The sequence below is a fragment of the Lynx rufus genome, unplaced genomic scaffold (assembly GCF_022079265.1).
Source record: "Lynx rufus isolate CCGP_SWC_20201006 ecotype Redwood Valley unplaced genomic scaffold, mLynRuf1.p SCAF_14, whole genome shotgun sequence".
Classification (NCBI taxonomy): domain Eukaryota; kingdom Metazoa; phylum Chordata; class Mammalia; order Carnivora; family Felidae; genus Lynx; species Lynx rufus.
In genome coordinates, this window is record NW_025814828.1 from 60222883 (window position 1) to 60248783 (window position 25901).

General features: G+C 37.1%; 1 protein-coding gene across 1 annotated transcript in view; it reads left to right on the plus strand.

Annotated features, from left to right (window-relative positions):
* The window catches only part of DIAPH2 (diaphanous related formin 2), a 1004420-nt gene that overhangs the window by 795099 nt on the left and 183420 nt on the right, over nt 1-25901 (plus strand). The gene's annotated exons all lie outside the window — the stretch shown is intronic.

Genomic DNA, 25901 nt, shown 5'->3' on the forward strand with positions numbered 1-25901 from the left:
GCACTCAAGAACAAAATATATTCTGTTGCCTTGGGATGCAGAGTTCTGAATATATCTGTCAAGTACATCTGATCCAATGTGTCATTCAGGGCCCTTGTTTGTTTATTGACCGTGTGTCAAGATGATCTATCCATTGTTGTAAGTAGAGTTTTAAAGTCCCCTGCAATTACCATTCTTATCAATAAGGTTGCTTATGTTTGTGAGTAATTGTTTTATATATTTGGGGGCTCCAGGATTCGGCGCATAGACATTTATAATTGTTAGCTCTTCTTGATGGATAGACCCTGTAATTATTATGTAATGCCCTTCTTCATCTCTTGTTACAGCCTTTAATTTAAAGTCTAGTTTGTCTGATATAAGTATGGCTACTCCAGCTTTCTTTTGACTTCCAGTAGCATGATAGCTAGTTCTCCATCCCCTCACTTTCAATATGAAGGTGGCCTCAGGTCTAAAATGAGACTCTTGTGGACAGCAAATAGGTGGGTCTTGTTTTTTATCCATTCTGATACCCTATATCTTTTGGTTAGAGCATTTAGTCCATTTACATTCAGTGCTATTATTGAAAGATATGGGTTTAGAGTCATTGTGATGTCTGCAGGTTTCATGCTTGTAGTGATGCCTCTGGTACTTTGTGGTCCTTGCAACATTTCACTCACAGAATCCCCCTTAGGATCTCTTGTTGGGCTGGTTTAGTGGTAATGAATTCCTACAGGTTTTGTTTGTTTGGAAAGATCTTTGTCTGTCCTTCTATTCTGAATGACAGACTGGCTGGATAAAGGATTCTTGGCTGCATATTTTTCCTGTTCATCACATTGAAGATTTCCTGCCATTCCTTCCTGGTCTGCCAAGATTCAGTAGATGGGTCTGTCACTAGTTTTATCGGTCTCCCTTTATATGTTAGAGCGTGTTTATTCCTAGCTGCTTTCAGAATTTTCTCTTTATCCTCGTATTTTGTCAGTTTGACTATGATATGTTGTGCATAAGATCGATTCAAGTTACATCTGAAGGGAGTTCTCTGTGCCTCTTGGATTTCAATGCCTTTTTCCTTCCCCAGATCAGGGAAGTTCTCAGCTATGATTTGTTCAAATACACCTTCAGCCCCTTTCTCTCTCTCTTCCTTTCTGGAATTCCTATTATACGGATATCGTTCCGTTTCATTGCATCACTTAGTTCTCTAATTTTCCCCTCATACACCTGAATTGTTTTCTCTTTTTCTCAGCTTCCTCTTTTTCCATAATTTTATCTTCTAATTCACCAATTCTCTCCTCTGCCTCTTCGATCCAAGCTGTGGTTGCCCTCATTTTATTTTGCACTTCATTTATAGCATTTTTAAGCTCCTCCTGACTATTTTTTAGTCCCTGATTTCTGTAGCAATAGATTCTGTGCTGTCCTCTATACTTTTTTCAAGCCCAGCGATTAATTTTATGACTATTATATTAAATTCATGTTCTGTTATTTTGCTTAAATCATTTTTGATCAATTCGTTAGCTGTCACTACTTGCTGGAGTTTCTTTTGAGCTGAATTCTTCCGTTTTGACATTTTGGGTAGTCCCTGGGGTGGCGTGGAACTGCAGGGCACTTCCCCTGTGCTGTCTGGACTAACTTGTGTTGGTGGGCGGGGACGCAGTCAGACCTGATGTCTGTTCCCAGCCCACCTCGGGGCACAGTCAGACTGGTGTGAACTTTATCTTCCCCCCTCCCAGGGGCAGGACTCAGTGTGGAGTGGTGTGGCCCCTGTCTGGGCTACTTGCACACTGTCAGGCTTGCAGTGCTGCTTTGATGGGGTCTGGTGTATTAGCCAGGGTGGATCCGCAAGGTGCACAGGGGAGGGAGGGGCAGGCTCAGCTCACTTTGCCATCAGTGGTCCCCTGCAGGAGGGGCCCTGCAGCACTGGAGGGAGGCTGACCTGTCAGAGGAATGGATCCACAGAAGCACAGAGTTGGTTGTTTGTACAGTGCAAGCAAGTTTGGTGAACTGGTTCCCTTTGGGATTTTTGGCTGGGGGATGGGCGAGGGAGATGGCACTGGCCAGTGCCTTTGTTCCCCGCCAAGCTGAGCTCTGTCCTCCGGGGCTCAACAACTCTCCCTCCTGTTGTCCTCTAGCCCTCCCACTCTCAGAGCAGAGCTGTTGACTTTTAACATTCCAGATGTTAAGTCCCACTGGCTGTCAGAACACACTCTGTCTGGCCCCTCCGCTTTTGCAATCCAGACTTCGGGGGCTCTGCTTTGCTGGGCTGGCTGCCCCTCCACTGCCCCAGCTCCCTCCTGCCAGTCCATGTAGCGCGCACCACCTCTCCGCCCTTCATACCCTCTTCCGTGGGCCTCTCGTCTATGCTTGGCTCCAGAGAGTCCATTCTGCTAGTCTTCTGGTGGTTTTCTGGGTTATTTAGGTAGATGTGGGTGGAATCTAAGTGGTCAGCAGGACATGGTGAGCCCAGCGTCCTCCTACGCTGCCATCTTCTCCTAGCTCTCCTCAGTCAAATGTATTTAGATTCATGTCAGTAATCACACCTAACAGATACATAGAACTAACAAACTGCACTGAATCCAACTGAGTTTCTAATGATTTTTTTAAGTTATATTTGTTCCACCCACATTGAATCCCTGAGCCCCTGGGCTGCTTTAGACTCAGGACCAAATCTTTTGTTACACTAAATATACAAAAGGATATTATGGATGAAAACCTTTCTGTGATTTTTAATTTATGCTACTAGTATTTATTGAGTGCCCACTACATGCTGAGCGGAGTGACACACCCTAATCATAGTATTGCTTTCTGATAACTCAGCATCATTAACCCACTTATGGGGTTACTAATTGTCATCTTTTTCCCTCTTTGTGTGTCTCTTCTGTGAGAAATAATGTCTCTTGCTTATTTATGTATGTGTATTATATGTATCCACTCAAACAGGACCATGTGTGGCATCTAACATATATTTCATTTTTTTCACCTATTTTATATATGAAACCTTCTATTCCTTTTTCTTCTTTATGTCTGGTAAGTGCTCTGTCTTCAGTCACTCCGTCCACACATGAGCAATAAGTATATGATATCTTGAGTAATTCATAGGGAAAAAACACATCTTAGTTTAAGAAAGTAGTTGTGGCTTTGTTATAATGATATTAGAAGAATGTCATAACCTAAACTTAGACTACCTGATTGTCATCTAAATCAACTGTTTCAGAGTGACTCAGAAGATGCTGGAATAATTTATTTGGGAGGCAAAAGGTGACTATCCTTTTAAAAGTGCAGTTTGCCATGGATAGCATAATACTTTTATTTGTTTTAATCAGTATTAGAATCTACTTTAAATGTACATTGTGTAAAAAAAAAATACCTCTCTGTATCAGAGGAGATGTTTACAAATTCCTGAATTTGATTTTGCCTTTTCTATTTTCCAAGTCCTGGACAGGACTACCTAGGAATTACTTGGAGTATCACTAAACAGGATGGATGTATATAAGTCTAGGGAGCTAGAGGCACAGCCCTGCTGATAGAGGGGCAGGGTCCCAGGGGTCCTTTTCAAATCTGTATGGTTCTGTTAGAAAAGAATCGTATTCTCTGAGTCTGCTGGTTTAGACTATTTGTAATATGATAGTTATAATAAGTGTTTTATTTGGATGTTTAATCTCTTTTTTTAAAAAAAATAATGTTAATTTTTGAGAGAGAGAGAGAGAGAGAGAGAAAGAGAGAAAGAGAATGAGCAGGGGAGGGGCAGAGAGGGAGGAAGACACAGAATCAGAAGCAGGCTTCAGGCTCTGAGTGGTCAACAGAGAGCCTGACGCAGGACTTGAACTCACAAACCTCGAGATCATGACCTCAGCTGAAGTCAGACACCGAACCAACTGAGCCACCCAGGTTCCCCTAATCTCTCATTTTTATAACATAACCCCATCCCAGTTTTTAAGGTAATAATTTTATGCATTTGAGCGCTTGAAGTAGAAAAATTTTTTTGAACTTCCCTGTTTATCTCACCAATATCTGCAGATTCCTGGTTTGAGTTGCTACCTCCTCTGATTTTCTGGAGCAGTATTTCTGTGAAAGAAAAATGTGTTCCCTGTAGTCCTTCGTCAAAAACCCTTTGCACTTGCTTTCTTTTGCCAATTGAACCTTATTTGAAAAGCATCAGTAGAGAGAGCTTGCCTAGCCTTTGCTAGACAGTAGCTGTAGGTGCATTTAAACAATCCAACTTTAGGGGCGCCTGGGTGGCGCAGTCGGTTAAGCGTCCGACTTCAGCCAGGTCACGATCTCGCGGTCCGGGAGTTCGAGCCCCGCGTCAGCCTCTGGGCTGATGGCTCAGAGCCTGGAGCCTGTTTCCGATTCTGTGTCTCCCTCTCTCTCTGCCCCTCCCCCGTTCATGCTCTGTCTCTCTCTGTCCCAAAAATAAATAAACGTTGAAAAAAAAAAATAAACAATCCAACTTTAAAAGGGGATTTCTCTCTTTTTATTTGAAAACAATTCAAAATGAAAGGTGTGTGTCTCAGGACAGAGTGCTTAACTGACCTTGCTCTACTGAACTTCAGTATGGTATATGACACTGCCTCCCCTGTGTCCTCCCTGGTGCTCTTTTCTTTCCTTTTTTTTCTGTCTAATGTTTTAAAAAGATTCTTTACTTATTTGAAACACCTGATTCTGAGTCAGAGCTCTATCTGGCATAACTGGAATCCATTATGTTGTTAGCTCTTGTTATACTGTTCTTTGCATCTTTTTCTTCACTCAAATGGTCAGTGCAGTTTTGGGCTATCTGATCATATTTTGAGAGGAAATGGAGATCAAGCTATAGAAATGGGCTATGGCTACATTAAGCCGTAAGTGTAACCATGCTCCACCCCCCACAGTAGTTACAGCCTGTGTTTTTTTTTCTTAAGTAATCTAGTGTAACCTCCTATGGCTCAAGAAAGTTGAAAACTATCCATGTTTACTTGAGTAACCCTGACAAATAAATGAAACCACCCAAAAGTACCTCCCTCCTTGCAGGCAGAAAAGGGGTGGTAGTGAAGAGTTGACAGTACAGTTCCTGGCCTATCCTCCCTCAACCCCTCTTTCCTTTTAAGACCACATAGGAACAAAGAAAACATCTTTATAAGGAAATATCTGGGTTCTTCCTTTTGAAACCATAGATCATTGTAACCTTAGGAGAATATATTGTTTGCCTTGGACTTCAAATTTTTTTAATGTTTATTTATATTTGAAAGAGAGAGCATGCAAGCGGGCAAAGGGCAGACAGAGGAAGACAGAATCCGAATCAGGTTCCAGGTTCTGAACTGTCAGCACTGAGCCCGACATAGGGCTCGAACTCATGAGCCAAGCCATGAGATCAGGACCTGAGCCGAAGTCAGATGTGTAACTGACTGAGGCGCCCAGGTGCCCTTGCCCTGGACTTTAGTAGTTAACACTTCTTCTGAATAATGTGTATCTTGAAGAACAAAGTAACTAGGGACTAACAGGACCTTACCCTTAAGTACCCAAATAAAACTACAATCTGTATTCTTGAGGTGTTATCACATTTACTCAGATAGTAGTATGTCTTAAGGAAAAACAGTGTATTAGTTAAATGGAAAATGGGGCCTTAGTCAGGTTTTTGTTTTGTTTGCTTGTTTTAAAGGCAGGGAATAAGGAACTTGTCTCACAAATATGGTAGGGAAAGGAAACCTTTATGCGGAAGTTAGCTTCTCTGTATCTCTTGTATTCAAGAAATACCAAGTTTCAGTTCATAAAATGTAAGTCCTTTGTCACAAGCATCTCTCTCTCTATCTCTCTAGGCCTGTAGGCAATTTCTGAAACTAGTTTCTGATTCCCATGTAATGCTTTTATGTGATATTTATTCACAAAACCGTCTGGATTTTTTGAATTGATGATGCCTTTTCATCATTCTACTACACTTCTCTCCCCTTCTTTGGGATTATTGCAGTGTCTCACTCTTCCTGATACATTGCCCCTAGTGGCTGACATCATGACTTGTGAGCAATCTGATATATAAATAAGGTGGTGAGAACTATCTCAGCAATTCAGTTTCTATTTGAAAGGAATTAAGCAGTGCCTTTATGTTTTCTTATATTTTCCTCTACTTTGTATTTTCACAATTAAATTAGGCACAAGAGGAGGGCCTCTTTTCCCTTTCAGTCCATTTCTAAAGAACATTTGGTTGATTCAAAATCTTCTTGGAAATGTAAAACCCTATGTTTTATAATAGACTTCTCCTACTGTATATGTTTTTGTCACGCCAGAATGTGCCGTTCAGCAATAGCTAATAACTACTAATTTTCTAGGAGCATCTCAGACATATAGATGCTTCAATCAGCATGTTTTCATTTCCAATGATATTAGAGTAGTGTTTATCTAGGAGGAGTGATAAGAAATAGTGTATCAAACTTTGACCTTAATTCTTATCTATGTAGACATTATGTATTCATCAGTGTTTTGTGTGCTTTGATAGGTATGGAAATATGTATGAAATCAATAAAACTTCAATATGTTAAAAAGTAAATGTGGATATGGATTTACTGGATGAGCTCATCAGCAAAGATGCCTTTTAAATATAGCTCCCATCCCCGTTGCTAATTGGCAGGCTAATGTACTGCCATCATACAGTTTGAGTTTCTTCATTTGAAAGAACACTGCATTTCTTTTTTGGTACCTTGTGACACTTGGGCACTTGCCTCAGGAACCATACCACAGAGGGGGAATTCAGATTCCTGCACTTCAGATTCTTGGCATTCTCCAAGGGAAGTGGTTCTCAAAGTATAATCCCTAGAGCAGCAGCTTTAGCATAATCTGGGATTTGTTAGAAATGCAGATTTTCTGGCCTCAACCCACACATACTGAATAAGAAATTGCATGGGGACAGCAATCAATGTTATGACAAGCTGTGCAGGTGATTCTGATACACACTAACATTTAAGAATCCCCGAGTCCAATGACTAGATTCATCTTATTTTACAAGTATGCCACTGGAGACATGAACATCACTTGCTCAAGGTCATAAAGCTAGTTTAGTGGTAAAAAGGAGAGCCTGGAGTAGAGCCTGCCTCAGCCAACTGTTCTTTCTACTATACTACTCCATATTGCTAGTGCTTAAAGCTGTTTCCAATTATTTAAATTTAGTCACGACAGATTATTATACATGTGAAAATGAGAGGCTTATCTTCCAAGTTTTGCATTCCTATAATTTTTGAAACTACTGCTAGCGACATGATTAATCAGAATCAAATAGTTTTCAGTGACAAAGAGGGAGGAAATCCCTGGCATTGAAAGTTTACAGGGAACTTGGAGTCTTTGTGTTATCTAATATGGCTTTGATAGATTGATATCATCATGTTTTTCATACTACAACATACCAAAATGAAGTAAAGCAACTGATTTACTAAAGAATGATCATTTGTGTTTTGTGTGTGTGTGTGTGTGTGTGTGTGTGTGTGGTTTGTAAAACAAACTGCCAAAGAATTTCTTAAGTAGTAATGTCCCTGTTATATTAGAATAGAATTCTTTGGTCCTGGGGAGGAAATAGACAATGAATTCTATAACTGTTTAAGAACACATCTATTGAAGAGCAAGTATACCTTATTATTACTTGTTCTTTAATTTTCTTTATTTGTTATATTTTAAGGCCTTTTGTTTACACTTAATGAATGTTCTCATATATGCTTCAGGTAACAAATGAACCTGTTCCTATGTTTTGAGTAAGTGATACAGTTAATGAAAGAAGCAAACTCTGCACCCCTTTGTTCATGGAACAAAATGAACATTTTAACTTGAATAAACGTGAAAAACATTTAGCAAGAATCCGTGTCAAAAAATATATTTTCCTGCAAGTGACCTCTTTTATTTATTCAAAATATCTACCTTTTCTCATCAATTTCAGCATGATCTCTGTAGTAAATAAAAAAGGGAGATTTTCCCATGAAAACTTCCATCAAAAACAATCTTCTTTGGCCCCCTTGTGATATGTTAAGAAATAGTTCTCATCTGTCTTCAAGTAGATTTGAATGTTTTTCTCTGATTAATACTTCACATACTCTGAGCAAAAAGCTTTAAATTTCTCACATATTTTGCCAAAGAGATTCCTGTTTCTCCTTTTTATTCCCTAGTGGCTTAAGGCATCATACCTATAGACAGTTTATACCACGTTCTCTGTAAGCAGTGTAATAAGGCTCATGGTATTTCATCCTGCAGCATTATTTCTGAGTCAGTTTGCACTTGATGCTAAGTTCACTTAGAGTAATATCAATCCTTTGCATCTGTTTTCTGTGATTTGGTTTCCATAAATCATTTGGTGCTCATGTGCTCTCTAGATTATCTGGGCCAGTTCCCTGCCCCAAGGTATGCCTGTATGTAACTCTGTAAGACAAATGGTTAGACAGCATGTTTCTAAATGTCCCAGGAGAAGGAACGTATAATAGCACCAATAATCCTTATATAGTGAGAGATGTCCAGAAAAATAACAACTGTGCTTACAGTCTTCACAAGCTCCATTATTCTTGAATGCAATGACGGTTCTTTTGTTTTTATTGAAAGTACTTTACATGTCTTATTCCTTTACTTCAGGCAAAGTGTTTTATTTCCTTTTTTTGTTTATTTAGAGAGAAAGAGAGAGCGTGTACATGCAAGTGGGGGGAGGGTCAAAGAGAGAGAATCCCCAGCAGGCTCCAGACTGTCAGTGAGGAGCCTGACAGGGGGCTGGAACCCACGAACTCATGAGATCATAACCTGAGCCAAAAGCAAGAGTCAGCCACTTAACCAACTGAGCCATTCAGGTGCCCCCAAAGTGTTTTATTGCTGAACCTAAATTTAATTATATTCTTGTTGAGAAAATAGAAAGAAGACTTCCTAAACAATATATTCCACCATGTAATCACATTTGTCTTTTTGTCAGCCCTTTCTGATATGTATGTATGTATGTATGTGTGTGTGTGGATAGATAGATAGATATAGATACAGATATATATGTAGATGATAGATATATGCAGATGATATATATATATATGTAGATATATATGTTGATATATATATATATATATATATATATATATATCTTGGTTAACCATTATTGTGGCATATGTTTCTCTTTTTTAATGAAAAACAAATTATTTAGTTTTTCTTAAAAAGTAAATGATTTTTATCTTTCAGATACTCTTTAGTATTCAGTATATTCACAGCATGCTCAGAGCTTCCCTCACTGTTTAATTTGTAGGCTCTAATATTTATTAAAATAATTTTATTTACCATGTGTTTGTGTCATGTTGTAAATGTTAGGAAACAAAATTGAATTTTGAGTGTGAAAGTTCCTTCTTTTATCAAAAGGAAATATGCATTCTCTGACATTATAAAAGTCATGGTGGCATTCTCTTCTAAGAAACTCATAAAATGACAAAGAACATGAAAAATATATTTAGATGCTTGATTGAACTAAGTTGGTTGATTTGTTTCCCTATCTGATAAGTTATAATACACAAAAATAAAACTATAATTAATAAGAGCACAAATGTGGAAGATAAATTGATATTCTAGGTAATATTGAAACAATTGTCATTATTTCATGTGCTCACTATAGAAAAAATAAATTTTATTTTTTTTTGCAAATATTGCTGAATTTTCTTCTGAAAAATACTATAATGAGTAGATTTACTTATTCAGTTCTCTGTGAGGTACTGACTGTATCAAGGTTTTGGAAAAACAAACATGCATTCTCTAAGTATATTGACTAATCTATAAATGCTTGACATTTATTAATGCTTGCTGAGGGAAAAAAATGAGTTCTAGAGACTGTATTTTGCTCAGTACTGCATAACTTACTTTCACAAGCCCTACTTAAGCTTTGATTTCTAAACGTCTCCCCAGTGAAATTATACCTCAAAGATGTTTCATTAAAATGACAAGATAAGCTGCCTTGTATCTCTGTGCTTGAGTGGGGGCAAGGGACAGAGTTCTAGGAGATCTTACACAATGATTTCTAAGCTTTAGGGAAAGAAGCAAAAATTACTGACCTCAGTGAAAAATCTCTACCATGAAGATAACAGCCGAAAGAAAGGATGGGCCGACTGTGTGCAGAACCCTGGCTTGATCTTGTATTGATGACTCATACAAAGTTAGAACATAGAGGATGGAGTTATGGAATGTAGGAACTATTAGACTGTGCCCTTAAAGTTATGCATTTTATAAAATACTTTTAAATACATATTTTCATTGTTATAGCCTTTTGCATGGTGTAATCTTTCACTTTTGGCTACCCCTCTTCTATTTTGAAATATTTCTTAGAGAATTGGTCATACTTCAAGTGTCTTCATTATATCCTGAATATTAGTTTGAACCATATGAAATTGTTGCTATTTGGCCATTCTTTTGCCTATAAAAAATGGTAACCTCACATGGTTCAATATAATAAAAATTGTATAATTCTCAAAACAAAAAAGATAATATCCTATTATTTCACCACTTTTTATTGTGCATGAAACTCATAGTCTGTCTTAGTTGATCATTTACAGACTAAGTTTGACATTTAAGAGAATTTTCTAGCAGAGTTTTGGCATTAAAAAGGAGAGTTCAGGGGCACCTGGATGGCTCAGTCAGTTAAATGTCCAACTTCAACTCAGGTCATGATCTCATCGTTCCTTAGTTTGAGCCCCACATCAGGCTCTCTGCTGTCAGTGCAGAGCCTGCTTTGGATCCTCTGTTTCCTTCTCTCTCTGCCCTTCCCCTACTCATATTCTCTCTCTCTCTCTCCCTCCCTCCCTCCCTCCCTCTCCCTCTCCCTCTCCCTCTCTCTCAAAAATATATATATATATATTTTTTTAAAAAGGGAGAGTTAAAATAGGAAAACCCATTCCCTGTTCATAGAGGGCCACCCTGGGAAACAGATCTAAATGAAGTCACCTAATCAGCCTGAGTTTCCTGTGGATGCATTCCTTAAGTTTGCATAGTATTTCTTCAGAGAAAATGCAGTGTGGTTGGTTAATCTATCATTTTCATTATTATTGTTCCAAGTAAATATGTCCTGGTCATTCTAATACAGCTAAGAGACATTGTTCTATCTTGGTTAGAGCTGGATGTTGACAAGGTTTCCTGAGCAACCTGATGAGGATTGCTTAATCACCTCTTAATCACCTCTTAAATGAGGATGATGAATACATTCAGCACATGTTGATTCCTTCAGGTTGGACTTTGAGGTAGAAGAGACCTCTTCCTCACTCTATACACCTTAATATAGCTTTCTCTAGACGTGATATAAAAATTTCAACAGTAAATAGAATTCTCTCAATTTTCCTTTGTTGAAGATAGTGCTAATGTGAATGCTTAGTTACTAAAACAAATATAATGACATTTTGAAAGCCTCACAAGATAGGTAATCGCTTTAAAGAAATCATATTTTTTTTCTTCCTTTTCTTGAAATAGAAATCATAGTCCTGTTGAAGACCCAGGATTCCATACATCATAAAAGCATCAATAGTGTATTCCTTCTAAAGGATGGGGACAAATTCCCCTTATACTAATAATCACCAGCTGTCACAGAAGTACTAAGTAAAAAATGATCCTTATCATTTCTTTGTGGATTGCAATTTTCCCCTGTTGATCTAGGTTATAAATAGGAAATAAACAATTGAATGAAATCAGATAGTATGCAGATCTTACTGATGAATTTAGGTGAACATATCATAGAAAGAACAAAATATCACCTGGTCCTAAATATTTGCCAAGGAGTATTTAGTAATCTCCTCAGTCTCCCGTCTTTTGGCAGATACCACTTTTTAATCCCATTTTTGAAAAGTAACAGATATTTTTTTTGTGAATATATTTTTACTTATCTAAAAGAGGAAAAATAATTATGAATATTAAAAATTATTTCTGTTCAGTGAACAAGCAAAATACACAGGCTTTAATATCCTTTATTTAATAAAGTCAGTGGCTCTTCCCTTAATTATATCTTTATATCAGGTAATTTATCAGTATAATTTTTAAATTAGAGTACAAAGAGAAAGAAATACACAATTTACTTGTTTGTGGCAGTGCATCTGAGGAGGATGCCTTATAGTTTTGTTTTTTGGTTTTTGGTTTTTTGTTTGTTTGTTTGCACAGTGCTATCTGCTGAGTACGTGCCCAGCAGTTATGTGTTGATAGCTTGAAAGAGATATTAAAAACTAAATAAGGAATATGCTGAGGGTATGATTGAAGCAGTGCTGATTAACTGCATCTAAGTCCTACCTGCTTTCTCCTTTGAGCCTCCTGTCCCAAGAGACATGTTTGAAACAAATGTGAAATTGTAAATCTTTTCTACGTAAACCCAAGCAAGAAATTGTCTATTGGCAAGTATGTCTCTGACCACAGCTCTATCCATTTCAACAAAAATATAACAGTATTTACAGACAGGAATTACACAACAATAGCTAGATAGTGGCAAGTTATTTCATAAAATAGCATATGATATAACCCATGGGAATTTTTGAATTTAAAAAGAAAATTCAAATGCAGAGGTCAAGTAGACACATCAACTTAAAATAAAGCATTTATGAAACTAAGCTCCAAGGAATGACATTCTGTTGTTTTTTTTTTTTTTGAGAATCTTTTTTAAATTTATTTATTTTGAGAGAGAGAGAAAGAGAGATAGAATGAGTACGGGAGGGGCAGAAATAGAGGGAGAGAGAGGATCCCAAGCAGCCGCCGCTGTCAATATGGAACCCAATGCCCGGCTCAGACCCATGAACTCTGAGATCATGACCTGAGCCAAAATCAAGAGTCAGATGCTTAACCAACTGAGTCACCCAGATGCCCCAGAAATGCCCATTCTTTAAGTGCCAGTATTTTATCTGGTTTTACCAGCTTGTAGCAGGTTTTTTAAGCATAGTTATCATCCATAATGACTTCATTTTAAAAGAACCACATAATGTTCAGAAATTGACATAGTTATATCTCTGGGATATTGGTGCCTAATTTTGTAATTCTATACCATTTTCTGCTAACTGATGGACTCTCATGTAATTCAATGGCATCCATATTATTTACTCAGTAATCTGTAATTATAGACTTCCTCTAATGAAGCGCCCTATGCTTTATTGCCCTGTGTTTTTAGGAGCTCTGTGGGTTTCAATGTTAGAAAATTTGAACTTGGAAGGGCTGCTTTTTCTCAGATGAACATTATAAAGTAAGGAAGAGGTTAATGACTATTGCCTTGATTATTTGAAACACCAAAAGGCAATACCACTTAATATACAATAACCAATTTACTTTTAATATGTCTTCTTTTTTAACTTAAAGGTTGGATTCAATTAAGTTGTAGTGGAAAGTATGTTAAATTTACTATGAATATCTGCCTTAGGGAGTTATTTATTTATTTATTTATTTATTTATTTATTTATTTTGAAATTATTATTTTTTCTATTGAAGACCAACTTCCTTTTATTTAGTAAAGCATATAATTAAGGTCTATCTAAATTTTAATTATTTAATAGAGCAGAATATTCTTAACATGTATTTGTATAAATTGTCTAAATTACCTGAATTTAGGTCTATAGTGTTTCTATAGCACTCACTCTGGGAATTTAAATCCTTGAATAGATCTGGTGAGCTAAAGAATATTCATATAATAATCTATCTAAAAGCTCTATCCATTTAAACTTGAAGGTATAAAACATCTGTCTTTTTTGTTGTTGCTTTTTTCTTTAGAATTTACATTAATCTTTATTTCTTAAATTGGGTAGATGAGTGAAGACATACAGGTGTGAACATTCAGGACAAGTACAGAATTATAAAGAGATGTAGCCTGGCTGTGTGGTTGGAGGAGCCAAAGAAAAAATCTGGAAATAATAAGACCATTAGAGTTTGGATTGGATCTGATGGACATTGAATCTTGGAAAAGAAGATAGTGTGATTAGAGTTCTAGTTTAGTAATAGGAGAAAATAGAAACAGAGAATTCACCAAGTTGATTCATGTATCAGTAGTCCAGGTTAAGGGATGAATGTTAGACTGGGAGAAGAAACTCTGATTCTATGAGATATAGCCTGTGAAGAAGTGGCACAGCTTAGTCACTGAATTTGGAGATGAAGGTTCCAAGCCTGGGGAATAATAAGAAATGAGAAAATTGGGATGATAAGTCATTAGGAGTGTGGTTGGGTGGGGAAATCTGTGGGTGATTAAATCAGTTTTAGACATGTTGTCTGAGGTGATGGGAAATTTTGTAAATAATATTATTCTGGAGTAGCTGATAATTTGCACCTGTAATGGGAATACGAATTAATAATAGGGATTCGAATTAAGGCATCTACATCATAGAAAGCAACTAAAAGCCTTGAAACTGATCACTTCTCACCATCCAAAGAAGAAAGGACACTGTCCAGCGACACTGTGGTCTACTTTCTAAATCATTATCTTTCAGCAACTTGTTTCAGTTCCATCAGGAGACAGCAGTGAGATTACAGGGTGGACAAGCTATTCTAGTTGACTGAGAAAGTACCCAGCCATGCTCAGAGTCAGACTGACTCTCTCCTAGAGCAGATTATTGAACTCCTCTTTAGAAATTATTGATGGATTTAGATCAAGGCTTAAAGGTAAATCCTTCCCTCTCCCGTTTTGAAACATCAATGTAAATTACACTATTGAGTTATGATAATGCATCTCAGAAGTATATATCTTCAGCTCCTTTTATGAGACAAGCAGCAATAGGCAGCCTCTTAAGCATTACTGACTATGTTTTGTGCTATATGATCCTCCTCTGCTTTCAAATTGGGCCAGAGATTTATTTTTTACCCAACGACAACCATCTATAGGCTGGTCTATTTCATAAGAGATAGCCTGTCATAAACACTCCTCCCAAAAGTCTACTCTGTACTGGTTGAATCAATTTGATTTTCTTGGGGAATTTACACTCAAAGACACAAAGAAAGAGAATTAGTTCAAAAATGGCAAAAAAGAAAATAAAAACAAATAATAAGAGTAGGTGCACATGGTAAGTATGAATGAATGGACATCAAGGTAATAGAGTAATAACATCAGATGACTAGGGCTATTGTTTTGGCTAGAGGGTTAGAGCTATGATCATATCTTGAATGGTGTTTCAGTTCTTGATGAGGTGCTGAAGGCTGTTTCCTATTGCTTTTTACTTATGCGTACATTTTTACACTAACCCCTCACCTTTGTTTCTTATAAGCCATTTAACATGTTCATCAAGAGGATTATATCAGTAGCCAGTTAAATAACAGAAGTTCCTTCTTTTCCTTTCCCTGCCTCCTTGCTCCACCCCATTAGTGGATCTAATTACTCCATGAGAGTAAGGTATGGTAGGGAGTGAGTGGGGGAGCTGATTATACCACCCGTTCTCCCCTTCAGGTACTTGGGTCTAAGAAGACTAACCAGCAATGGGGGAAGGAAACCCCTTGCAGCAAATGTCAGATTGATATTTAAACTGAAACCAGAAAATTATGGAATCTTGCCAAATGTCATTAAGAGACATGAAATGGATATTTGACATGGCATGTCTTCGAACGGTGGTAGAAAAAACAAAAAACAATTTAATATGTATACTTTTACTGAATTGAGACTTTTCAGTAAAGCAGTTGGTTTATACGTGCCTTTTTACAAACTGCTTTTGATTTTTTAAAAAAAGCTGAAGTGTGAAATATCACCATGTTAGGGGCTCCTAAGTGGTTCAGTCAGTTAAGCATCTGACTCTTGATTTTGGATCAGGTCATGATCTTAGCTGAGATAGAGCCCCACCTCTGTGCCAAGCATGGAGCCTGCTTAAGATTCTCTCCTTCTACCCCTTTCCTCCTACTTGTTCACATGCACTCTCTCTCTCTCTCTCTCAAAAAATGTATCACCATGTTAAAAAATGTTATAATATGCTACTCAACTTGGAAAGGGTAGTTGTAATAAGAAGAAATTAATTTGCAACAATGTGCACTCTCCAGGCACTCAAAAACACGTGGCCAAAGAAACATACACAAATATACAAGGTGAGACTCCTTGTGCTTTAAAAATTCATAAGCAACAGTTAAGTTCCTCTGCAAAAAGTGGAGTGAGGTTGTTACTGCCTTTCTGGCTGGAGAGTTGACCCTCTATAGAATCTAGTAAGTACAGGAAGAACACCACAATTTGAGTGTTGCATAGCAACTGAGGAATTGTCCACTTGTTTCCTATACTCCCAGCATCAACAATTAAGAGTGCCTGCTCCCTCATTTACAAAACTTTTATACTTGGTGGTGGGCTGCCATTATTGCCATGGTGTGTAACATTTGCTATAAATGCCTGACTGGGCTCTCATGAGAGCCATTCTTGAAAAGTCACTTTCATTCCACACTTACCTTGCACCTGCGCTAGGCACTAAGGAAAATACAAGTATACATTTGACCTCATGATGGTGTTCTGCAAGCTAAAACTATTTATTTCCCTCTTCATCACTAGTCTTATGTTTGTATTTCTTATAAAATGGTTAGGCTTATTATATAGTATTGTATTCTGATATGACACTCTAGTTAAAGTCCATAGATAAAGAGCTGGGTCTTCTGTAAAGAAGCCTAATTACTCCATGTCAGGCAGAGATTGGTTTTTATACAGGAAATCAACACTAGGAAAGCAGGTCTTCCACTGACCTTTGAGAAAACTACTTTTTGTAACTGTTGTTTTGCAACTAGACTTTAAGGACTCTTAAATGTAATGCCACCTAGAAATGTATGTATTAATTGTTTCATTATCCTGTCTGATTCTTGGCTTTGGCCCTCTAAGTAGAGACATCTCAGTTTCAAGAAGGCTGACAATGACTGTGTTCCTTCCTACCCTCTATCCCTGATGAACTTTTGTTACTAATATAGAGGTTGCCAAGGTCCTTCAGCATCTCAGAGGCAAATTGTGAGCTCCACAGGTATCTATACCAGCATGATGTTGATATTGACTATGTGTACTCTAGAGCCAACCTTTTCTGTAAAGGGCCAGATAATAAGTATTTTAGGCCTCACAGGCCAAAATGTCTCTGTCACAACTATTCAACTCTGCTGTTGTAGCATAAAAGCAGCCATAGACAGTACATAATGAATGATCGTGGCTATCATCCAATAAAGGTTAAGGACTAAAATTTGAATTTTATGAAATTTTCATGTAGTACAAATATTCTTTTAAAAAAATCCATTTAAAATGGTGAAAACCATTCTTAGCATGTGGGCTGTTCAAAAACAGGTGGTAGACTGGATTTGACCAGTAGGACTATAGTTTGCCCACACCTTCTCTCAAACATATTTAGGTTCTAATGCTGGTTCTCTTACCTCCCACCTATGTGACCTTGAATGAGTTACTTACAAACATACCTCAGTTTCTTTACCTGAAAATAAGTTGGTGTGGAGATCCAACTTAAATCCCTTAAAACAGGCCTGACATATGGAAACCTCTCAATAAATCGCAGATATTACTAATAGTCCTACTTCCAAAACCGGCCTTCTTTTGTCTTTTCAGAAAGTACTTAGATTTCCTTTGGTGGATGGTTTTGAATTGACTTAAGTTTAGTCTTCTTCCAAATTTGTTTTTGCGTAGTTTTCCCTTCACAAGTGTTCCATGCCCTTAGTAAATGATTGATTCTGATAAGATACACACAGTATTTCAAAGGTTTCTTTGAAATATTAATTATTTAAAATATTGAATGTGAGATATTTTACCAGAGGCATCAATAGAGGTTTTCTGGTAAGCACTAACATTCAGGTTTATTGGGTGTTTATTTATAGAATGTGTAATTTTCTTCATCTTTTAGCATACAGGTAACTAGAAAAAAATTAATATGCATAAACATTTTTTTTTAACTTCCATTTACTATCAAGCCATCTTACCATAGACAAGCCATCAAAAATGTGCCCCTGGCCAAAAAAGTTCCTTCACTAAAACTCCACCAGTAGAAATTAATTCATTTGTGTTAACAAGCTTCTCTTTAAGGTACACATACATCAGGAAAAGTTAACTTACCAGTTCAGTTACCCTAATAAACTTAGGTAGCACCTACCATGTAGATACCTGCAGAGAAATCACCTCATCCTTCACCATTAATCACTTGGGAGCAGAATGCCCATTTATCTTGTGATCCCTAATACATTATTTATTTCATGATAAATTGTACCTAAAACATTAACCTTAAAATTGTTAAGGAAGAGTAGTATTCACTATGAGGTTTATCCATGATCTGATGATTTGCCTGGCTATAGGAAACTTAATTACCTGTTCTGGCAAGGAGATGAGATAACAGAATGAGTGAACTCTCTAACCAACATTTTTCCCTGTAGTTTTAACTTTAGTTGCTCTGAGATTAATTTTGCTTTTTGGTAGGTACCACTGTGCTAGGCCTCAACCTGGGAGCATAACATTTTTCTGTTTGTTTTACAAAGTTTCAAGTGCCATGTAATGTAATAACTACACTGCTCCTAACTAATCCTGTGGTTTCTGGTAATTTCTTCTGAGCTCCTGTGTCCTTTTTTCCCTCTTAAAAGTTTTCTTCTTTTCGCCAGGAACATCTGCCTTCATTATTTTCTGTAAAACTTTATACATTCTATGTATGCCCTCTTTTAATCTCTTTGAAGTAGTATCTTGATTTTCTTAAATACTTTTCATTGCCATAAATAACTTCATAGACTATTATCTTAGTTACCATCTGTTGATTTTCCAAGTCACCACTTTCTTCATTCTTCACTCACTTCCAATTAAACTACAAACTAACAAAAATCTCGCATCAGGTATAGGCTTTCCAGATGTTTGTAGACTTCAATACAAGTTGCCAAGGTTTTATCATATCTGTTGATACAGTGCCTTGCCAAATGATTTGACTTTATTTCTAACTTATGTATGGTATTAGTATTACTCTTACATGTAGATATCATGGTCCTGTAGCACATTGTGTTATTTTCACCATACTGTATTTGCCATTTATTATTAAGTCTATTACCTCTTATTTTGTTGAATTATAAGAGATGTTTTTTAGCCTTGGGCCTTCATTTTTTTTTCTTTAGATCCCAGAGAAGGAATTTTGTTTCTTTCTTTTTTCTTAGGTGAGAAGTCTTATACTTTTGTACCATCTACAAACCCATCTTGCATCTTGCATCTTGTGGTCTTAACCTGGACCATAACAGATAGTGTGAAAAAGATTGAATCTAACATTGATTTTTCTTGTACTCTGCTTATCACTGCCTTCTTACTGGCAACTTCCATTTACTACTGCTCATGACCTTGCTAACAAAACCAATTTTATTTTTCTATTTAGTCCTTCACTAATAATACCAAAATTTTTCCCAGGATTATATGCATAGAATAATATTTGTCACTACAAGTTAAATTGCATTCTTTGTATAACTGATTTCTCTCCTACTCTGGTCCATTTTGTGTACGACTATGAGGCTGACCTTAAATGTTACTTTATCGTGTCACTATCTTGCTAGCTTTTTAGAGTCCCTTGAAGCACATTCAGATTTCTTAGTTTGATATCCAAAGCCCTCTAGAACTTTACTCTGATCTTACCTATGCAACTATAACTCCCATACCTTTCAACTGTGTTGTTCTCCCTGTGGTTTATCATGCAGACCATGCGTGTTTGACTTCAGGTAGCTATGCTTATTCAAAACAACCTTGACACATTTTACCCTCTTAAAAATTATATGATATGAACAGGTGAAGCCAATATATGATGATAAAAATCAGAGTAAATATTGCCTCTTAGTGGTGGAGGCAAGAGGGAATTTTCTCGGGGTAATGGAAAGTTTCAATATCTTGCTTGTGGTAGTACTTACACGGGTATAGGTACTTGTTAGAATTCATCAGGGTGTAGGTACTTGTTAGAATTCCTCAAAGTGTATACTTAAGATCTATGCATTACAATGTTTGTAAACTTACACACACACACACACACACACACACACACACACACAGAGCAAGCAAGTGAGCACATGTATGTGTGCTAGGAGTTAATACATCTAGATTTTAGTGTCTTCAAACCAGTCATTCTTCAACCTTTTTTTAATGTAATGTTTTCAGAGGCTTAACTTAAGCCCTCATTCTTCCATGAGTCTTCCCCAACTCTTCTAGGCCCACAGAGACCATAGTTTTATTTTAAAAAATTATATAGTCTTGGGGTGCCTGGGTGGCTCAGTCGGTTGAGCGTCCGACTTCAGCTCATGTCATGATCTCACAGCTCATGGGTTCAAGCCCCGTGTCAGGCTCTGTGGTGACAGCTCAGAGCCTGGAGCCTGCTTTGGATTCTGTGTCTCCCTCTCTCTGCCCCTCCCCTACTCATGCTCGCTCACTCTCTCTCATTCTTTCTCAAAAATAAAAATAAAAACATTAAAAAAAGTTTTTAAATTACATAGTCTCTGTAAGTATTGGCTCACATGGCAGGGTCCTACCCTCAGTAAGAAGTCTTTTGTTTCTTTTGGGTCATTTTATACTGATTTGTTTTTGATAACTTCTTCAACTTTTGAGCAGCTCAGCTTTTCCAGAAAGCCTTAATTATACAATTGAGAATTCAAGGAGGCTATAATAGTGAATTAAAGCCATATGCCCATGATGTTAGGATCTTAGGAACTTATTTTTATAGTGTTGGCTTTAGTTTAGTCATTTTTGAGGAGTATGAACTGGAGTTGGGTCTTAGGCAATGGGAATGTCCAAGGCACTAAGTGTTAGGTTCTTAGAAAAATAAGGGATATTGGAATTTAAAATGGTTGATAAAAAGAAAGGGGATTTCAGAGCATTTTCTTTTTTTAATGTTTATTTTTGAGAGACAGAGACAGAGAGACAGAGTGTGAGTGAGAGAGGGACAGAAAGAAAGGGGTACACAGAATTCCAAGCAGGCTCCAGACTCAGAGCTGTTGGCACAGAGCCTGACATGGGGCTTGGACTCATTAACCAGGAGATCATGACCTTAGCCAAAGCATGATGCTTAACCCGCGTAAGTGACTGAGTCACCCAGGTGCCCCTCAGAGCACTTTGAAAAACTTTGAAGGGGCAGAGATTTTACCCTACTTGTATGCTAACAAGTCAGGCTGCCATAGTTTCAGGAATGCTTACATAAGAAACTAGGCTCCTGGGTCAGAGACAAAGAATTCTGTCATTCATGGTACAGCCAGCAGTGTGAGCTTCATGTTCATATTGCTTTCTCTTGCCTTCCAACTCCCCCATGGTGATGCCAAGGTGAGCTCAGGTGGATGCTATGCACACAATGGGTTTATGTTACTTCTGAGGAACCTGGTTTTAGGGAACCCAAATCCTTTATAATAAAATGAAAGCAAACTGCCTGACATTTACCCTAGAGGGAAATATAATCTGTCCTCAAAACAAACAGACCTACCCTCTGCTCTGAAGAGAGACACTATGTCTTTCAAGGCTGTTCACTATAAAAAGATAGTCCAGAAGAAAGGTCATCAGGGGCGCCTGGGTGGCGCAGTCGGTTGAGCGTCCGACTTCAGCCAGGTCACGATCTCGCGGTCCGTGAGTTTGAGCCCCACGTCGGGCTCTGGGCTGATGGCTCGGAGCCTGGAGCCTGTTTCCGATTCTGTGTCTCCCTCTCTCTCTGCCCCTCCCCCGTTCATGCTCTGTCTCTCTCTGTCCCAAAAAAAAATAAACGTTGAAAAAAAAAATTTTAAAAAAAAAAAAAAAGGTCATCAATGCTTGTGCTCATAAAATGCACAGAAATGTGAGAAGCCCACAGAGAATTGCCTCTAAATAAGTTTGTGCTAGCCTCTGGGGAATAGTCTTGCACAAAGACGTACCAGAGATAACTTAGTTTACCTAGGGCTAATATTAATCTATGGCATCTCCAAACTCTTCTTGGGGAAATTAAGTCAACACAACACAGGTAAATGTTGATGATGAAAATTTGAGGTCAGCAGGCATTCTGTATCCACTGCATGACCAACACTGTTGGAAACATGAAATAGAAGGTACAGTGCATGCCTTTCATTTTACCCAAAGATATGTAGCTCACATAGAGCCCCACTGGACTGCATGTAACCTGCCTAGCTAGCTCCTTAATACTGTCTGTGATCTAATTTCAGGATCAAATGTCAGAAACTTGCCTCTGAATTGTTACTTTCCAGACGTGCCCATATATTACCATTTTAGTGGCCAAAAAGCATTACCAATTTTTTCCTTGATATTCGTTCACTCAGTAAATAAGTATTGAAAGATGTAAGAAAACACAGTTTTCTATGCAATTCAATAAAACTATTTTCCTTTCCAATGGAAAAAAAAGACACTTTTTTTCCTGAGTTTGACCTCATAGACCAAGAAATAGAAAATAAAAACAGCTACTCATTACAAATCACATCTAAGTAAGAATTAATGGTTCTATGAACTTGGAAATTCTAAGTGAATTATCAACTTCACACAACTCAATCACATGCCAAATTTCACTGAAATTCATTTAAAATGAAGGATAATGTCTTTCAGATGATCATGTTAGCTTCCATTTTGTTTTAGGAAGAGTAACTGAAATGTAAATCAGTTCTATGATATATTTATAAACCCTTCATTCCTTCAGGTTAGGTTTTTCAGGAAAATCTCTCAACTCTATGAAAAGTAATGGAGCAAATGAAAAAGTAATAGTAGACTGAAACCTACATTTATTTATTTTAATATATCAATGATATTTACAGAGACCTGGCCTTCTTTTTTCTTTTCTTTTCTTTTCTTTTTTTTTTTTTAAGAACCACTTAGCACATGCCTTCTCAGCAGAGATAGTATATCACCTCCAAGTGGATAAATATTGGTTCTTGGGGAGGTGGGCAGAGAAAAAGCTTAGATATTACAATTGTTTGTGGGCCCCCAAAGGGTTACACTATATAAACATATATGCTGTACATCTGTTGTATTAAATTTAAATGTTGGAGGGATGAGGAAAAAAATATCTAAAAAGGCTCCTCAGGGGGAGGAGAGAAACAATAATGAAAAAAAAAAAAGAAAAGCTTAGAAATGGTAATCTAGCATAGTATTTTGACAGGTGTTGTCAGATGGCAACCATTAATTAAGTAAAGGGATTTATTTTTAATTCCTCTTTATATCATATTTGTTCCATCTTTTTAGTATATATACAATATAATCACATTGAAGAATTCTTATGAAATGGCCTCCTTATCATTGTTATAATTTTTTTAATGTTTGCACATTATTTATGTAAAATCACATATACATACTGTTTTGTAGTCTGCTTTTTTCACTTTTATACATGTATTTATTTTTCTACATAGTATTTATAATGATTATTTTTATAAGAATACGTGAAATTCAGTTATACTATGGTTCTCTTCTGGTTGTACTTCTATATCTCTAGAAATTCCTTTTTTGTCTTCTCTGAAATTCTACTTCTCCTGACTGCTTTATAAAAATTGGGGTTCTCAGGAATTGCATCGTATGCTCTCTTCTCTTTTCATATAGTATCTCAGGGTGATCTCATGCATCTTCCAACAGTATTCAAATCTTTAGCTTCAGCCCAGACTTCACTCCCAGGTTTCAGCCTCATATTTTCAACTGCTTACTGGATATCTCTACCTAAATATTCTTCAAAAAATAATCATATTTTCTCAAACCTGTTTATTTCTCAGCCAGGTCTTATTAACTATATTAATACCTTCAAAGTATCCACCCTCTCCATTCACTCTCCTATCACTTTAGCTCAGTCCATTTATACTATACTCCTAGCCATTTCCCTTCTTTCTATTAATGCCAACTGCTAAGTCATCTTCCACAGTGCTGTCTGATAAGTCTTTCTAAAATGTAAGTCTGATCAAGTCACTTCCTATTGCTTATGTTTCCCAATATAGCAGCCACTAGCTACATAAAAGTAATAAGCACTTGAAATGTAGCTAATCTGAAGTTAAATGTGCCAAAATAAAAACACACTCAATTTCTGAGACTTAATCTGATAAAAAGAATGTAAAAAACAAATGATTATATATATATTGAGTTAAACATTTATTTAACATATCAAAATTAATTTCATCTGTTTTTAATGTTTTAAATATGGCTACTAGAAAGTTTAAAATTATGCAGCTCACATTTTTGGCCTGCATTATATATCTCTATTGGAGAGTATTGACTTACAGGATAGTACTCAAGCCCATATCATAGAATTATGATCTTTTACCATCTGGTCACCATATGCCTACTCCATTTTGTCTTCTGCTAACTGCATACAAAGAGGGCTGGTCTTGGTGTCAGACTGACTTGGGTTCATACGTAGGCTCCTCCACATGCCAGCTGTGTGATCTGGAACAAGACGCTTTAACTCTAGGTTTCAGTATCCCCAGCTGAAAAACAGAAATAAAACCTATTTCAATGTGTAGTTGGATTAAAAGATACAACAAATGTAGGGGCGCCTGGGTGGCTCAGTCTGTTAAGCGTCCAACTTCGGCTCAGGTCATGATCTCACAGCTCGTGAGTTGGAGCCCCGTGTCAGCTCTGTGCTGACCACTTAGAACCTGGAGCCTGCTTCGAATTCTGTGTGTCTCTCTCTCTCTCTCTCTCTCTTCCTCCACTCATGTGCTCACGCTCTCTCTCTCTATCTACTTCAAAAATAAACACAAACATTTTAAAAAATTTAAAAGATACAACAAATGTACAATGCTTACTGCATAAAATGTAATTCTCCCAGGTACATTCTAGCCATGCCAAACTACTTCCAGCTCCTCTTTTCTTTCTGTTATAGAGAGCAGGTGACAGTTTGGATGTGTCTGCAGGTTTAATATTCCTAAATGTGCATAATCCCCTTCCCATGCTTAATCATTGGGGTTCTATTTTCCTTTTATTTTGTCTGTTTTTACCAAACATTAGACCCGAGAACCTCTATGTTTCCCTTTGTTTTCTATTTAATATTATGTCCTAGTGAATTCACTTTAAAAGAAGAAATGATTGATGTAACATCGAAGAAATCTCAAGTCAAATAAAGGGCCTAATCAAAAAAGGTTTTAGCTTGTTCTTGCCCTATAAGAGAATTTTTTTTTCTGTGATCTGATACCCTATAGTCATTCTTTAAACAAAGTAGGATTTACATTTAACTTTAGAATAGCATCAGCAACAGTTTTTTTCCCCTCACTCCTGCCTTCTTCTCTTAACTCTTCTGCCTACAAATGTCCTCTATGCCAGACCCACACATTTAGCTACCACTCAAATTAACCAGTTATTTAGGATCCTTTGTATCATCAGCTAGGCCCGATGGGAAGATGGGCCTCAGCTCACTGTGGATTGTCCACAGTGTAGAAGAGTTCCTGGCAATAAACACCTTGAGGCAAATGCTCTCATAAATCTTAAAAGGGGTTTTGACAGCCAGAATTGTCAAAGATAAGAGTAGGGTAAAATGTTTTAAGTGCATTTCCATTAGGAATTCCCATGTACATCTTTTGAATACCCAGCTCATGGAATCGTAACAGTTCTTTCCCATAGGAAAAAATTAGAAACACAATAGCATTCTAAAAGGGATGATAAGACTCTGGCTAACGTCTCTCAAATGTAAACTGCAGGCTTTCAAATGATTTGGTCACCTTTTCTTTGTACAATGTCAGCATTTTGAAACGGGTAAAGGATATGGATTAGGTAGAAATTGAATGCAAATGTGTTTTGAAAATAGTGTCTTTTGAGATAATAGCAGATGACAGTTGAATGCTGAAAGTATTAATACAATCAGTATTTAACCTTGTGTAGCTCCGCTTCATCAAATCACACCCTGCACATTGATTGCATTAAGCCAGGTCCATGGTTTCTTGCTTAGAAATGTCTTAAAAGAATCTTAACAGAAAGGCAGCAGTAGCTGATCAGCTACTGTTTATTTGCATACGGAGTGTGTCATCAATAATACACAAGACAAGGTCCTTAAGTTGAAAGAACAGTGGGATTGGCATGAATTTTGCTTAATGGTGCATAATAAGCAAAGTAGTCTATGGTGCCAGAAACTGACAGGATCCATTAT